Below are 15,420 nucleotides of genomic sequence, written 5' to 3' on the forward strand. Positions count from 1 at the left end.
CATCTAGAAGACAATCACAGAAGCATTTATCAGACAGCACATAATAAGGAAGGTTTTGACATAAATACTTCATGGCTTCATGCATTGCAAGGAATCATGTTCAATGTAAGCAGGGAATTAAAACATAAATTATGATTATTATTGTTCTTGTATATCTTAAGCAGGTCATCACAAATACCTATCATTTGTTTTCAAGAATACAAGCTAAGCAATACTAATAGATAGAGTTCATCACCATCAGTAATTTCAAACAAATTAAAAGGAAAAATAGATTAAAGAAGTTACCCTATAATCAATTCCTTCATATCATTTTATAAAAGAAGAATAGGGCAAGATCTCGAGCACTGCACCTTAGTTGAAGAGTTGGCCTCTCCAGAATGTATATCATCAAGGCAGAAATTAACCATACGTTCATGGTGTTTCTCCTTAGAAAGAAAACTGTCTTCCACTGGAGGCCTCAACCCTCTGGTGGTAGCATACCATACATCCATCAATATCAAACTGGTTGTCTACAAGTTAAGACCTTGATAATGAAGATAAATCTCTATTCTCTTCCAATATTCCTCCCAATTCAGCAAGCTCTTTGTATTTCTTTTCTTGTGCATCAGTCGGAGTCTTAGTTGAAATGGACTCCACTGGAACAACAGTCTTCTTCCATGGCAATTCTCGAGGATCCTTGACATTAAGAGATAGCATAGCACATGAAGAAAAATAATCCTCATTTCTCAGTATGGATGAATTTCTGGCACATGTTTCTTCAATTGCCAATAGTTCTCTGAAATATTGTAATGCCATGAAGAAAAATATGCCATTTCAGATCATTAATGTTTAAAAAAAAGCAGAAATGTTTTGTCTAATTTAAATAACAAACCTTCCAACAGCATGCAATACTTTTTGAAGAAGTTGAAATGTCCCTAATCCAATTAATTCTAATTTTGCAAGTTGACCCTCAAGGGAAAAGCAATTAATTGAGATGACCCTCTTCTCCATCTGAATAAAACAAAGCATTTATTGAGAGAGAGTTTATATATAGTTTACAGTTCTATTCTTCAACTTCAGCAGCGAAATTAAAACCTTGGCCAAGCAACACCAACCAAATTAGTGACGATTCATCTGACAAGAATATTTATCTGAAAAATAAAATTTTCTCAACCTTAACATTTAAGCAGTTTTCTAGCAGGATTAATATTAATTGTGATTTCAGACAAAAAACATTTCATACTAAGTTACATCTTTAAAGAAATAATAACAAGCTAGTGAGACAGATGGACCTATGATCATCTAAATCTTTACAGTCAGCTCAGATATAAATCCATATTAGATCCCACCATCCAATCATGCTCATTGTTATAATGAAATATGACACTGACATGAAAGCCTTTCAAATAGACAATGCAACAGTAAAGTGAGATTACTTGTAACATTAACCTATGGGAGAATTGGTTTCACAAATTTCTCCCTGTTTTTATGTTTAGCAAATATACATATTGATAGACTCATGAAGGCCATGACAGAAAAATAAACAAAAATAAGCCAAAGTAGTTAGAGTAGAAGTATAATCAGTTAGGGTTGGTTTAACAGCAGTTAGTTACTGAATTAGTCTGGTGTCTAGCTTAAATAGTAGAAAGGAAGTATAAGATCAATCATTCTGCATTGTCACTTAGCATCTAGGAAAAGAACATTAGCTTCATTCGGAAGGAGAATCCACTTGTTTGTACTTCTATTATTGACACAAATATGATTTCTCAGTCATTTCTATCTAAACTTTCAGACTCTGATTTTGGGTTTATAACCCAAACTACGAAAAAACAAATACAATACGAAGGTCCATAGAAGAATCTAAAGAAGAAAGTGAACCTCTTTCTGGCAGGAAATTTGTAGATTCTCGTATCCTTCTTCAAAGTCAGAAGAATTTATCCACACCCATAGGCGTCTAAATGAAGAACTGTGCTTCATTTTGCCTGATTTTTCACTTAACTCCACACCATGTTTGTTTGAATCATTACCAATGTCATGTTGTCCAAACTAAGTACAACGATTTCTTCCATCTAGCTCTGTACTCATATTTTGTTGGGAACTTGGTTGCTACATGTAGGTTACAGGAGCAATTGGCTGAGAAACTGGTGCTCCACATTGATGCAGCTGTCAAGAAAGAAAAATTAGTTTAGTTTAACCAAACCAACCAAGCAGTTACTGGAGTCAGCAACAGGACATCTACCATTGCTCTTCCATAGGTTACACTGTAAAGAACAGAGTCATCATGATTTCCAGGATGTGGTGTTGTTGCCGGATAGGGTTCCAGCACCATTCTTAATACAGACATTAATGAATCCTGTATACAGGAGAGCCTTAAATAAAACAAATAAAATTAAACCATTACTTTTTTGGACTGAGAGCCCACAATAATTATTTGATACATGCATTTCAATATGTTTGAATCAGAACATCAGTTTAGTGTGTCTTTTAGACTCAGATGTATAACAATGAAAAAGAAGAAAATTCCAACAAAAAAGCTAAAACTAAAACTAAAATAAACTACCTCTGGACCCTCCAATTGGAGGGCAGTATAATAGCTTGCATCATGTACAAGCACCTCTTGTTTGAGCCTTTTTCAAGAGCGCCCTCGAACCTTTACCCCTGCGTAAGCACATGCACAATCCTTGTTAGTGTTTCCAAGGGAATGTTAAAACATTCACAAGCTTGTTGCTTCAACTTCCCCCATAGACTCTTTCATAAGCTTTTAATTTTACCCAAAAAGACCTACCTTCCTTGTAGACACAAAGGAAGGTGGTAACCCCAAAGCTTGGTCATAGCAAAAACCATTCTCTGGGTTTTTCTTTAGTTCATATCTCCGATGAACACACCGAGGAAGCTTCTTTTGGTGATTCTCCTCCAAACCTGATTTGGCAAGGGCTTTATCAATTATTCCCAGTTTCTGCCTCTTTCTTCTGCACCCTTTTCTTGCAATTTGGTTATCAAACACAGTTGTCCTTCTCTTGTTCTTTTGAGACCTATAATCACTGTTTACTCTATTTTCTATGATAGATTGAAGACTATGGAGTTTGAGAGCACAGGATTCAGCATATTTCTGCAAATTGATTTTCCAAGGTGGTGGTGGTGTAGGTACTGAAACTTGAGGCTTTTTGGTTCCATCAGTAACCATGGTAAAGAACTAAGCAAAACCAAAAAAAATAAAAAAAAAATAGTTTACAACTTTGCATTGTACAGACACAAATTATGCTGTAAAGCGTAAATAAAACCCTTCGCCTAATTGGGCGATCCAATCAGAATAGAATTTACACCACCATAGTCCAAAAGGAACTACATGGGGCATATAGAGATATTGTAAATGAAATATACTTTAGCAAGGCTCCTATCTGATTGGTTAAATAGTATCATTTGTCTTTAGGAAACATAACAGGCAAACCAAAACTATCATAAAACGTTTCTCAATCCCTAATTCACAGATTCCCACATTTCCTAACTAACCAAAAAATGGAGATAACCAAATCACTTGTCTCCAACAACAATAATAAAAAGAACAAATGCACACCTTCCAGGTTAGTAGGGCCTGATGGTGTTGGACTGTTGGTACTGGTAAAGCTGTGCAACTCAAATGAATAAATTCTTTATCACCTAAATGCAAAAATGGGAACTGCAAAGACATATCATGGAATACAACAGTTTAACCAATTTATTCAACTACAACAACTGGGATTAAAACAGATAAAGACAGTTTTTTTCTAATTTCTAATGCTTACTTTAGAAACTACAAAGTATAAACCTTCAACTTAATTTTGAAAACTGGAACCACTAAATCAATACAACTATTATCAGCCTCGCAAAGTTGAACTTAAGGATGACTCAAGCTTGCTAGTTGCAACCTATCAACCACTACCAGCAGCATTCACAAAGGTACTAAAATCCCAAATCCCAATAACCTCTAAAAAAAGCACACAGATTTCTATTTCCTGTTGTCAAAACTAGTGTTGTTTTGGATGTAAAAGCTAAATACCTTGGTCATGTAGTCAAAGTAGTTAAATAACCCCACATTATAGTGCAGTACCTGACCCCTATATGCTATAATGGTACAGCAAAGCAGCTACTACACCAAAGCAAATAGTTTCTATATAACATGCTCAAAACTAAAGTACTCAAATCAAAACTGGAGAAACAATGTTGGGCTTGGTTGGAAAAGGATGAAAGAGAGGCTGAGGGACAGGAAAATGCAGAGGGTACAGAGACCAACAAAGCATGAACAAGTGTTTGGCTGCTGGAAACTTGAGAGAGCAAAGTGCAGAGAGTGAGAAACAGGCATATGCGGCTTCACGATGCAAAAACAAGGGTGAAGTAGTGGCAATATGCTGTAGCAGGGGGTGGGCTATGCAATTTCCTTGTGTTTATGAGAAGAGTAGGCTTGAAATTCCTATGGCTCACAATGTGTGATGAGTTTGTGTAATAAACAACAGAGGCTGCTAATCCTAAAATGCCTCACTGCATGGATGGGTATAGAACCAACAGCCCATTCCCATGGATTTCGCCTCCGCCCACTGCCAATGGCAACTACATCCAAACATGCCCGCCATCCCTATCTTCACCCCTTCTGCTGCTTTACTCTCTTGCTCTTCTTGTCTATTTTTCAAATACTAACATATCCAATGGACAATTTATTTTTATTACATTCAACACTGCTATATTAGCAGTAAAAATATTATATTGTTACATTCAGCTACCAATCAGAAATTTTATTTAGTGTTAAAAAAATATATACTTTTATAAAAATATCATTTTTTACAAAATACATCAAATCATAAATCATAGTGGAAGAACCAAAAACAATTTGTTGGATTCCAAGATATCTGCCGCCATTTCAGATAGAGTTCAATCACAATTGCTTTTCCAAAATAACTAACAAGACAAGCATCTCTACTTTGTAACATGAAGTTTGGTATTCGAACTTACTCCGAGCTCAGGACAGTTAGGCAGTTGAGGAGCACATCAATTGCAAAATAATCAGATGTACCCAAGTCCACCCTGTAAGATATGTATAAAGCTAAAATGTATTAGTCTGTCTTTATCACAATGTTCTAACTTCTTCGCCAACCTAAACTTTAGTTATTATTTTACCAACCCAAATTAAGTCTATACTCTTCTTTAAAAGATGCCACGGCCTTTAAGATACTAAAAGCTTCGTGAGATTAAAGAAAACTTCTCAATAAGCTTATGATATGTCCATAAGTTGTTTTCAACTAATTTCAACAAGCATTCTAGGATAAATGATGAAAACAACTTATATCTAATGTGAAAATAGTTTAAACTGATTTTTTCAATTATAAAAATAGATGATATGATATCTAAGTGCTTATACAATAATAGACAGACTCAAGTTTAAAAGAGAAAGAAAAAACCAGCATGTATGAGGAAGAAGTTTGCTAAACATGTATGGCGCATTTGGCTAAAATGTAGTGCTTAGTACAATCTCAAATACATTGTCATTTTTTAAGGTGTTCACAGTAGATGCACCAGAGAAAATTTAATAATACAAGTGATAATGTAAAAAGTTACTCCCAGGATATATCAATTGACCCGCTTTAATTACTTGTACAGATGACTTGCAAGTTTTAATGGGTGGTTTATAAAGTACAGAAAACAAATTCCTGATGCAGGGATTACACGAAGAAAGCAAGAAACAAAGAAACAAAGAAAGAAACAAAGAAAGAAAGTTACAGAGGCATGGCATGAACCAAAATCGATAAGATAAAAAGAGAGGGAAAAAGGAAAACCTGATCTGAATTTAACAACAATGAAAGACTTCAACTACCAAAAGCCAATGCGAGTGAATGGGGAGAGAAGAGTGTATTTATGACTTGGAGATTGAAGTGCGAACAAACGATTTAAATCGACGTTAGGGTTTGTCAAGGCATAGGGTTCTTGGTACTGAGGTTTGTTTGATTGATTCTAAAACTTGGGATGCTAGCACTCGGGGTTGTAATTGGTAAACCGGGTTAGGTTGTTTGATAATTGAGTCAGCTGAGTTGGGCTGCTGTGGGATGTGGGCTGAAAATATAACCCATATGGACAGGCCCATGTCTAACATACATTTTCTTCTTCTTCTCACCCTCTACTTCGTTAGCTTTTTGTAAAATTAGTTTCCGTAAATTTCGTTGTTTAATTTTATATAACAGTTTCCGTTAAAGACATTTTTATCAAAAAAATAAAGGTGAGGGTGCCAAGATCAAACAAGTATCAATATTATGGGCCTTATGGACATAAGCATAAGCTAAGGGAACTGCTCTATCAAAAAACAAATATATATTAAGTCTTATTCGTTATCATAATTTCATAAGGACCACAATTATTAGGACTGTGATATATCATAAAAAACATAGAAGCAAGATTTGTTAATTTATTACCTAGCATGGTAGTTAATTGTGCGCAATATTGGTGCTATTGTGCCCGAGCATCACACATGGCACCCTACTTCTCCTCCAAGCATCATCATATCCCACCTGGCCGTTGTGACTGGAACGATGCTTTTCACAGTCAAAATGATGGTCAGATTGGACAAATTGTGCTGTAATGCAGTTCTACAGCTTCTATTGACTGTTTGCTCTCATGGTTGCGCTCACTGTTAGTGGGTCAGAAAAAAGAGATACCAAATTCAGAACTCTAACTCTAAACGACACCATCTTTATTTTTTGGCTATTTTCACTCTAGTGTTTTATTTCCAACACAAATTTTATTTGGACTTGGACCGTCAGTTTTAAAATTACTTTTTGGACTGTCAATTTTAACTATTAGACCCTTATTCATATAACTTTCTTACCGCTTTTACTCAAAATTCAAATTTAGATGCATTATAATCAAGTTTTATTTTCTAATCGAATTTAAATAGAGATATTTTCTAATTATTGTTTAGTATCAATTGAAAATTATTCAAATGATGTGATATCTTTCCTATTTTAATAAATGTTTAAATCTTTTTATCATAAAATATATCCTTAAACATTGTAAAATCTGTTAAAGTTTTCCAAACATGGGTCATCCCACTATAGCGTTTTTCGGGCTGGCTATTCCACAATGATACATATCGAACAAACTCTTCTGAAGTTGGAACGGATTCCTAAACCCCAAATCCTAAACCCTAAATTGAGCCGGGAAATCAGGTTTCTGAATACGATTAGGCAACTAAGTTACTGGTTTATAAAACATTCACTTTTACTTTAAAGCTTGAGTTTTGTTATTTTATTAGTAATTTATATTTTTTTTAATTTTAAATTTTTGGAAACTTTCAATAGACCACTGAATTAAAACAAAATAAAATAATCATGTAAATTTACTTGTCAATGATGTTTCCAAGTTAGTTTTATCAAAATTACATTCATTGATATATACTAAGAATATTAGTAAAGATAGGTCTTATCAAAATTATTAATTTTCAATAAATTTTAATAATTATACAGAGAATGTTAAAAAGAGTGTGTTATAGAGAATGTTAAAAAGAGTATCTTATCAATTAAGTGTAATTAACATTTATATTATTTGAAATAGTTACCAACCATTATGAATATTTTTACAAATTTTTAGATAATTCAAAAAATACTTTTTTAAAAAATATTTTTCTTACTTTACATATTTACAGATTTTTTATAGTCAATTATAAATATAAATATATATTAAATTCATTGAAATATTGACTTTATTCATTTTTGATAATTTTATTTTATAAATAAAATGTTAAAATATTTTTTCATCCTTCTAAAATTACTAAAGTTTGGATTTATTTTTTATAATTTTTTTTTTGTTTTTCACTCTTATAAAATTATTATTCACTAATTTTTCATCAGAAATTATGTTTAGATTACGAACCTGTGACATTTTTTCAATTAAAATTTTAAAATGTAATTTTCAAAGGTTAAAAATCATCATATATTATAGAAAAAATATTTTAAAATGCAAGAATCAAAACAAATTAAAGCATATATCAAGCTCAACAACAACAAAATGAATCAAAGTTTTTAAAAAAAATCAATAAAATAACCAGATTTGACATGAATTAAAAACATAATGAGATCTGAAATAAAATCCCTTAAAGAATTGAAATGGTGACACGACTGACAAAAGAGACACAATGCTACATGGGGGAGTGAGGAACAAACGAACAACGAGGAGAAGAGGTTGGATTTAGGCGTTTTGGGTTCAGATATGGACAAAGATGATATTTTATGGGCGGATTTGGTTCGTGATTTTTGAAGTGAATCTAGTTGGTGGTGGTGGTATTAGAGGTAGGTGATGACAACAATGAGGGAGAGAAGGAAGAGACAAATATCGAGACAAAGTCCAACTGCTTTCGGTGCTCGTCATTTAGAATCGATGTTATTGATCAAAATGAGGTAGTGACGACGATAATGGAGTATCCACAGAGCGAGGAAGCGTGAGAGATTCTTGATGAGGATTTAAGGTTAAGTTGGATAATGGTGGATTCTTAAGGAAATTGCATGCTAAACACATCGAGTGTGAGAGTGGTGTCGGTGGAGCGACGAAGAGGGGGATCAACGACAAATGTGGCCCAATTCAACATGTCTGTCACTTTCGGGGGTGAGATGCATGTGAGGGAAGTGAGTATGTAAATGCAGGACATGGATGGACACAACTCAACCAAGTGGACTAAGTGTGTTTTCTCTTGAAAGAATAATAAAGAAGCTTATTTGTTTCTAGCCACAAACAAGAATAGGACATGAACTGTCAAAATAGGTGGACGACTTACTGTGCGCAAAGAACATGGTTGACAAACTAAACCTGCAACAGCATACAAAGATGAGTTATGACTAACTAGCTATGGGCACTAGCTACAACAAGAGTACTTACCAAAGAACTGTAACTATATGTTCCCTCGGTGACCCTCGAAACTCATCGTTTGTTCTATGTTCAAGAATCCACACCACTGCTCCAACAAAGAGGAAAAAAAATGCAGTGACACCCCACATATGTGGAGTAAATGGTCACAAGAAAGCCCAAGCATTTGACTTCAATTTTTTTTACTAGAGCAACCACAACTAGCCCCGACTCTATATATGGTCGACTAAAATCCACAATCTTTGTTCAGACAGAGACAATCGCAATGTCACCTACGGCAGCATCAAAAACCTGTAGATGTAAGCACAAAAAATTGATATATAAAAACAAGATATTACTACATTATGTTTGTTCTATGCAGTGAGTATTACTTACATCAGAAGTAATCATGTTGACAAGATCACAGTAGCTTGGGTTCTTGTCTCCATCTCCAAACAGAATGAACTTGTATTGAACTGCATAGGGAAGCAATTTAAAGGCAGCTAGGAATATATCTATGCAATATCCTTGAATTGCATTGGTGCCATTTATTTGGGAGATCATATCTTAATAGCTAACTCTGTTGGGAATTCCAATTCTCAGTTACCTCCCGTTATTTGGGAAAACCCATCCATGAGGCTTTTCTGTTGTATTTCCTGGCCATATGACACAGTTTAGATGTTGGCTTGAAATTAAACAATTGGCAGGCTCTGCATGAAGTTTCTCAGGGTTTATTACAGAAAGGTCAGAGAACTAGACCAGTAGCCGATTCTCCTATAACCTGTAGCAATTACATTAAGAATGTCATATGATGGATTTAGAGGAGATCTATCTAAACCAAATTGAATAGGTCCAGTCAACCCACTCATATTAATGCATAATATGTTATCAAGTAACTACTTCCCTCCATTAGAAACGCTCAAGGCACCGAAATCCAGAGCCTCTTCCCTCGTACAACTTAAATTTGTATTGTTAGAGAAGGACATGAAGGACATGAATCCAAAGTCTCATAGGTGAGACAACAACAGGTGCAGTTGTAGTAGCAGCAGCAGCACTATCAAGGACATGAACCAAGTTTAGAGCTTTACTCCTCATTGCCACCAGGTAAAATGATGGGGATTCTGCCTCTATCATTGTATGCCCGGATCTAATACATTCTTAGGCTTCCATGCAAATATTTAAATTTCACTACCAAACATATGTCACAAAACCAACACCTACAACCCCAAAATATAATGAAGAACAATTAGCAAGCAAATGGATTACTAGACCATAATTCATTTAAAAAAAAGTTTAGTTATCAGCAAAACCATCAACGACTTCAAACCTTCTACAGCATGTAACAAAAGCACAATGAAATCCCATCAGCAAAGATGCAGACTTTAGATTACAAGTTGTTTCACTTTATCAGCAGAGATCCTTAACGGAACTTAGCTATACAATGGGGGGAAAATTATAAAAGATTTCAACACTTCGGGTTAAGAGAATAGAATCATAACAACAAATGCATTTATTTTCTATCAAAGTTAAGTTTTTTAGTCTTTGCTAATCAAAAAAAAAGTTTTTGGTCTTTTTTCTCATCTCTGAAAATTGGGTACTTAGTTTCAAACACAAGAACCAAAAACTTGCCTCCTAACAAGAGATGAGACACATAAAAATAATAAAAAAGCAAAATAAAAACAAATTAGTAAATTAGTATAGTTTAAAAAAAATTAAAAACAATCCACACTTGGCTAAAATAATTATGAAAAAAATCGTAAAATTAAAAATCACTCATTTGCTTCAAATACTTCTCAGGTTGGAGTTCAAAATAAAGGAGAAGCCATACAAAAAAAAAACACAAACAAACAACACCCTTTATCATAAATATGCTTCATACCCACCATTTTCCCAAACTTTAAATGACATAAAACTGAAACAGAAGGGGGAAATAATAATAAAATACCAAAAAAAAAAATTTAAACAAAACTCCTTATACATTCTATTTTGGAAACCATATCAACATCAGGGGTTGGATGTTCTACAAAATGAAAAGATCATGATCTATCACTGTGATTCCACACTTGAGCAAGCTTCTTCCAAAGCTGGAAACTAGTAATCAGATTTATTTTTCAGCTCAACAAAAAACTCGTTAACTTAATTGGACTCACCAAACAACAACAAAAAAAAGGCAAAAAAACACTATTCTGGAAAATTCGATGCAATTTTTCTTAAAATTGGAAAGTCAGTCAAGACTGTTAAAAAGCTAAGAGGTTCCCAATTATTTTGGTTTAGTTTATCTAACATTGGCAACCTTCTCTGTCATGCACAGAAGCACGGAAAAGAACAGCCTAGCTTCGAGGGCTAGGAACCTCCATAAGAGAGAAGGATAAGGAAGAAAACTTGTATTATTTTTCTACTGTCCTCTATTACATACTAAGCATCCCTTATATAGAGGCACTAGCCAAGGGTGCCCCTACGAAAACAGAAGGTGCTAGAATGCGAAAAGAAAATAACAGAAAAGTGGAAAATGACGACAATGCAGTGCTGCACGATGGGAAGCAACATGCCAACAACATATTTCCTATGAACCAGTATCCTCCTGACAGCTCAGCACCTTCTAACAGATTCTGTTAAAGGGAATCCACCAAGGGTTTGTGCCCTTAGTGGTGCTTTTGCTGGTTTGTTTTGTCCCTCCTAACATTCTCCCATCAGAATTCTAAGGGTGTAAAAAATTAAAAGTAAGCTTTATTATATAAATTAACTTCAAATTACCACTTTTACTTCTAAAAACTGAATTTATTTTTGTCCAATAACAAGTTCAATTTCTCTTGATTAACTCAAATAGCTTTTACACAAATCATTTAACAATTTTCTTCAAAACTCTTTTAAAATTAAATTCCCGACCTTCTTTTCTTTCCCTACCCAAATTGATATATTTTAATATATCTTAAGATATCTTACACATTATATTTAAATTACAACTTATTAAATTCCAATTTCTTTCATCCTCACCAAACCTCCCCCCATCTCATATCCAACTTTTAAGAAAATTCCTTAACTGATTCAAGTTGAATTAGAAAAGGAAAAGGTCAAAGAAGATTGGCCTTCCCCCACCTCTTGAGAATGATACCCAACACCAAATAAACACGGGTATAACTCAAAAGCTATTTTTTTTAATGTCTTTCTGATAAAAGCATCTGTCATAAATTGGATAAAGAATATTCCTAGTCTCCTTTTATTTCCTTGTTGACCGAATCGCCGTCAGTTTTTATTCATCAAAATTGTCTCACTTTTTATAGTAAAAACCTTGCATAGTAAAAGATATTTAATGTCCCATTTTCTGTTGTTAGACTGGAGGTCGAAAAAGGAAAGAGAGAAAAAAATGTTTTGGATTTATATTGTTTACTTTCCTCGCATAGACCAATTTTCTTGTGTAGCTTAAGTAATAAAAACTGAAATTTATGAAGTACCAATAATACAAACAAAACGTAAATCTTTTTCCTACCCAGATTATTCAAATCCTGAACTCTATACCAACTGACTAAAATTGTAAACTACCATAATGTAAATGATACTTACCACTGTAACGACCCATAAGCTTGACAATATCGATACCATTCTCAGTGCTTTCTGCTTCCACATGAGCAAAGTTTATGGCTCCTTGTGCCTCTTCAACAGCAGTGTCAAAACCAAATGACTTATCAATAACCTGATTCAGGTAAAACATGATTAATTAGGTGACTGTTCAAAAGCAAATTATTTTTACAGTCTCAGCAAAGTAGCTTCAATTGTCCAATTCAACCATGCTTACTAGGACATCACTATCACTATCAACGAATTTTGTTCCAAGAAATAGGACAGAGCCAATCAGACATGGCTCCACTCTCATTTAAAAATTAAAGCATCTAAAATCACACCAGCCACCAACTAATTTCTTCATCACCTAACATTTTTTCTTCTTGAAGGAAAGAAGGCAAACCAGAATTGAAGCAAATACAAACAAAATCAAACAAATCGTCTCCCAATTTAAAAATAATAGATGATTAAAACAACCACATTAAACAATTCACCCTAGTGTATCACTACCATACAAAACATAAATAGAAGGGGATAGAAGTCACAGAACTCTTACAATTATACGGTCTTATAGATTTTCATCCTCGCATTAGTATATTAAGGAAGTACCAAAAGTAAAAGAAAAAAGAAAAAAATATATATATATATATATATTCAAAATTTAAGGGATATCACCATCATCAAAGACCACTACCAAATCAGTCACGACCTTAACGCTAGACAGCGAAACATTGGGCTTCAGCTCTGATGGCTTCCTGATACAAGCAGAGGACAATGGTCCTTCATTTCGAGGGCAAGGGAACCTCCGTTCTACACTAAAGGTGATGAGCTGGAATTCTTCTTACCATTTAATTCATTGCAATCTTATTTAAATACATTTCGTGGGGTGATTCTGTGTAATAAAATTTACAAAGCATGATTGCAATAACGAGTTCCTAGCAGCTTTTCTAACAGAATTCTGAAATGGAAAAACAGTTGTAAATAACTCCCTTAATTCTTCCCCAATAACTGTTATGCGTAATTGTCCAGATACTCAAGTCGCTTGGTACTTCTCTTGGGCCTTCCATCGTGGGTCTCGGGTCTGTCTTCATCCATAGCTTGGGCCTCAGGTATGTTCTGATCTCTGTTGCTATCACTTCCACTCTATCGCCGCCATGTTGTCTTCGCCGGAAGACATGAGTTTCTGACTAAGCAGTGAATAAGTTCAAGGAAACAAGAAAGGATATGAGAGCAGAAGATGCGGAGGGGCACGGAGCCGCCAGTGAAGAAGCGGACGGAGAGCGCCCGTACAAGAAACCTATGGATGTGGAAGAGTGTGAGTGTGAGTTGAAGAAAAATGAAAGAGGAAAAATTTCTTACCATGGATGTTCACGCTAACCAGTGACAGTTATCACGGGAACCCACAACGAGAGCCTCGTCTCCTGCGTGTGAACCTGCAACGACAAACGACGATGGCAACCAAGGTTCGGATTCGTGGATTCACGACGTGCTGAGGGGGAAGAGCGGATAGTGATGCTGCTGAGAACCACGGTTGGCGCAGTGAAGGGAATGACGGGGTGTTGCGTGGTGACTGGTGAGGGAGAACGAAATTGTTTTTAGATCCAGGTATATCGTACTAGGTCTTGCCGTTGGAGGGAGTGGCCAAAATGAGAGCGGGATTGTTTTCAATTTACAAATAACAGTAAAATATTTTGATATGTTATTTTAAAAAGCTTATTGAAATAAGTTTAAAACCATTTATGAATAAATAAATTATAATAATTTTCATAAACTCTCTTAAACACTTAACAAAAAGTGTTTATGAAAATAATTTACTATAAAATATCATATAACACAAAGCAATTACATCTCTAGTATTTATACTAGAGTTAGAAAATTATTACATCTCTAGTACTTAATATATATATATATATATATATATATATATATATATATATTAAATTCACATATAATTGGCATATTGACTTTATTTATTCATTTTTAGTGATTTATTTATAAAATAAAATGCTAAAAAAAATTATCCTTCTAAAATTATTAAAGTTTAGATTTATTTTTTATAATTTTTGTCTGTTTTTCATCCCTATAAAATTATAATTTATTAGTTTTTCATTTAGAATTAGGTTTGGATGAATATGGACCTATGTGACATTTTTTTAATTAATGGTGGGGTTTTGAGGAGTAAAGGAGTGGCACAAGTGAAATTTTTCACGCATTGGAGCATATTTTTTCATACACACACATACAAACATTTTTTAATAATAATAAGTAAAGTTAATTAAATTACATGGGTTTGCTTACATGCACTAAAACTTGCCACATAGACATGTGACTAATTTTAACAGTAAAAACTTATTTGCATAACGGATGTAAAGATACGGACTATTTTTTACATTTCAAAATGATAGGGACTAATTTACAAAATCACTACAAAGACAGAGACCAAAATACCTATTCACTCACCATCTACTATAATTTCCATTCATTACATCCTTACCCCCGTCATATACTAATCAAAATTCTGATTCTAAAAATCAAAATCCATCATACCCTTAACCAATCCACTCATTTTACAAAAGTAAAGAATAGGTTGTTGATTTTACAAAAGTGAGAATAAAAAAATGCAGATCTTCAACACGAAAAATTGAGCAAGAATCAATTTTGTGAATATTGAAACCAAAATCCTATCCTTGCCGGAATCTGAAAGCCTAGCAATACCCAAAATGAGAATAAAAGAATGCAAAATCTAAAAAAAAATAGAACAAACTTTTATTCTAAAATGTCAAAGTGCAAGGAAACATTCACAAATAAAACCATAAAGATGACAAAAAGGAATGAACTTACCATATCAAATCACGTTTACCATAAAAATAATAAGAGACAATGAAATCCACTTCAGATTTACCACATGAAATCTTCTTTGCTTCAAGCATTGTTGTCTCTTTTGACTGAGTCATTCCAAAAGCTTTCTTATCTTCTTCTAGTGATGCAATTTGAATACAAAATAAAACTAACAATGAACATTTAAAA

General features: G+C 33.9%; 1 long non-coding RNA gene across 13 annotated transcripts; it reads right to left on the bottom strand.

The window, feature by feature from the left end:
* Positions 1-53: 53 nt before the first annotated feature.
* On the bottom strand, positions 54-14,047 carry LOC114394174. Of its 13 annotated transcripts, none has more exons than XR_003662661.1 (15): positions 13,753-14,047; positions 13,103-13,690; positions 12,397-12,526; positions 9,443-10,052; positions 9,232-9,311; positions 8,869-9,128; positions 6,414-6,628; positions 4,963-5,034; positions 3,554-3,655; positions 2,765-3,172; positions 2,540-2,637; positions 2,219-2,332; positions 1,858-2,142; positions 872-990; positions 54-775 (listed from the first exon to the last, which is right to left on the bottom strand). It is a non-coding gene; the product is annotated as an uncharacterized LOC114394174 (long non-coding RNA). The 13 variants fall into 13 exon arrangements; XR_003662656.1 differs by having other exon boundaries at positions 8,869-9,147; positions 13,753-14,046; XR_003662663.1 differs by having other exon boundaries at positions 3,554-3,603; positions 8,869-9,147; positions 9,232-10,052.
* Positions 14,048-15,420: the final 1,373 nt, after the last annotated feature.

Source organism: Glycine soja, chromosome 17 (genome assembly GCF_004193775.1).
Source record: "Glycine soja cultivar W05 chromosome 17, ASM419377v2, whole genome shotgun sequence".
Classification (NCBI taxonomy): Eukaryota; Viridiplantae; Streptophyta; class Magnoliopsida; order Fabales; family Fabaceae; genus Glycine; species Glycine soja.